General features: G+C 33.2%; 1 long non-coding RNA gene across 1 annotated transcript; it reads right to left on the bottom strand.

Annotated features, from left to right (window-relative positions):
- Positions 1-305: 305 nt before the first annotated feature.
- On the bottom strand, positions 306-2,070 carry LOC125179858 (uncharacterized). Its single transcript, XR_007157780.2, has 3 exons — positions 1,729-2,070; positions 1,474-1,597; positions 306-1,288 (listed from the first exon to the last, which is right to left on the bottom strand). It is a non-coding gene; the product is annotated as an uncharacterized lncRNA (long non-coding RNA).
- Between the last annotated feature and the right edge of the window lie 484 nt (positions 2,071-2,554).

Below are 2,554 nucleotides of genomic sequence, written 5' to 3'. Positions count from 1 at the left end.
GAGGAGCTTCTGATTAAAAATATTATTTTGCAAATAAGGAAAGATATTGGTTTGCTGTTTATTATGTTTAAATAATTCTGGCAGTGAATTCCACTTTTTTCTTTCCCGTATCCTGACAGGGAAGACCTTATTGAAAACAAAACAAAACAAAATAAAACAAGAAGAAGGTTGAGAGAACAAATGTAGTGAATTCAGCTGGTCAGTGCAGAAAGTTTTTTTTACAACAAATCAGAACATTACTAATACAGCCAGAGTTGTAGCAAAATGAAATGACAAATTATATGCATCCAGATAGTGATGGTAGATATTTTACAAACAAGAACAAGACATAAGAATCAAAATCCTTCAAAGGAAGAAAACAGCACTTTGAAAATTAAATAAAAAATGGACAGTTTACTTTTCTTTGAGGTAGTTTCAGAGGACATTTTTTTCTTCGAAGGATAATATATTCAACCATAGAAAAATATCTACTGAAAATATTTGCCATTACCTCTCTCAAATATTTAATCAGTAGGCGGAATTAATAGTTAAATCAAAAAGCTGGAAATTGGAAGACAGTAGTTTATGTTTAGGTTCTCATCAGTTTGGTACTTAAGGAATAGAACAAAAAAGCAGATGTTAAGTGTTTTTATTAGTTTATATAAGTAAAGCATTGTGGCACATCTTTGATATCAATATTCAATGATACTTAAAAGTGTAAAAATACTTAAAAATGTAGAAGTAGTAAAATGATAATCGAATCCCAGAAACCTCTAGGGTACTTTTAAATATATTGAAAGTGTTTAGTCATGTGTACATGTACATTATTTACAGTATTTACACAACATAGGTATGCGAAATTGAATACATTTGTTTATTTACATGTCAGAAGCAAATGGAAAGAACAACAACTTGTATGAGTAGGTGTATTAACCATCAACAAAGTACTTGATCTTGACATTTAAATAATTCAACAGGTTGATGAGAAATTCATTACAGGTTTTGTAGGCTAAAAAGTACTTAAAGCTGAAGAAAAAAGTCTCAGACATTTTGAATTTACTACCAAAGTAACATGCTTATCACAAATTTAAAAACGTTTAATCACATATGTACAGAAGCCAGAATTTTTTAAGTTTCTAAATTTTCAATACTTACTAGAAACTACATATTGGAATTACTTATTTTCTTTTGCAGCAGCTCCATTTGTGGTTTTATTGCAGATTAATATTATCCTTTTTTTATGTTTTTGCTCATCATCAAAATTGGATTTTTCAGTCATCACTTAACTATCCAGGAACTCAGACTGAATCTGCAAAAGAGTGTTAACGGAAATAATAACATAAAATTTTACTCTTGTTTCACAGAAATAAGGATGAGGTAACCTACTTTTATTTATTGATGCAGTTTTGTGGATCATCTTAATGGAAATTGGAAGTCTGTGACTTCCTTTATCCAACTGGTTTGAACCCCATTTTCCCAAAGAACAGTACTCACCCTATTTTTGTTTCTCCAGCTGTTTCCTTTTCACTTGCTTGGGTTAATTAGGGTATCCATATGCCCAATTCCTGCTTCATGCCATATGTGTTTTCTTTAAATCTGTACTCAATAACTTCGCATTCTGATATATAAAGAACTGTGAGCTCATTTGACAAAGTATCAAGCAGGTAATATGATTAAAGGGGAATTTAGTTTATAAGTTTATAATCTGTAAGGAGAATTTAAAAAACAGAAGTGGTCCTGAGCACTCACATTCAATGGAGAATTTATTTTCAGAAATAAAGTTTTGCTCCCATACATGGAGTTGTTCTGTCCCTGGAATTCCTGCTTCCATCCAGTTTAACCCACTCTGCAGGTAGCCTGTCTTGCCTGCAACACCAGGTAATTCCTCTGTTACAAGTTACCATTGCTGAGCAGTTACAATTTGAATTTTCCCTTCAATATGCAAGTGAGTAGAAGCCAAAATTCACAATAATCCCTTTCCCTTCCCTTCCCTTCCCTTCCCTTCCCTTCCCTTCCCTTCCCTTCCCTTCCCTTCCCTTCCCTTCCCTTCCCTTCCCTTCCCTTCCCTTCCCTTCCCTTCCCTTCCCTTCCCTTCCCTTCCCTTCCCCTGGACTGAAAGTACTATTTTGTTCAGTACTCATACGAAGAAGATTCTGAGACCAAATGTTTTTCAGAAATTAGTTCTAAAGTAATCAAAAATACATTATTGTGTTAAATAATATTCCTTTAGATAAGTAGAGAAGAATATCACAGAAAAGTAGAATCATTTAGGTTGGAAAAGACCCTTAAGATCACCAAGTCTGACTATCAACCTAACACTGCCAAGCCCACTACTAAACCATGTCCCTAATCACCACATCGACATCTCTCTTAAATGCCTCTAGGGATTGCGACTCCACCCTAAGAAGAAATCAAAGTTCTTACCATTAATTTATTATCAACAATCAATGGATAAAATCACAAAGAAAAAACACTTATTTCCAACATGCTTATGCATTCAATAATCATATTTCTGAAAATAAGCTTGGAAAAATAAGCATAAGGGTCATTCATTGTGATTCAAGAACCATATTTC

Source organism: Anser cygnoides, chromosome 4 (assembly GCF_040182565.1).
Source record: "Anser cygnoides isolate HZ-2024a breed goose chromosome 4, Taihu_goose_T2T_genome, whole genome shotgun sequence".
NCBI lineage: Eukaryota > Metazoa > Chordata > Aves > Anseriformes > Anatidae > Anser > Anser cygnoides.
This window is presented reverse-complemented; position numbering and strand designations above follow the sequence as displayed.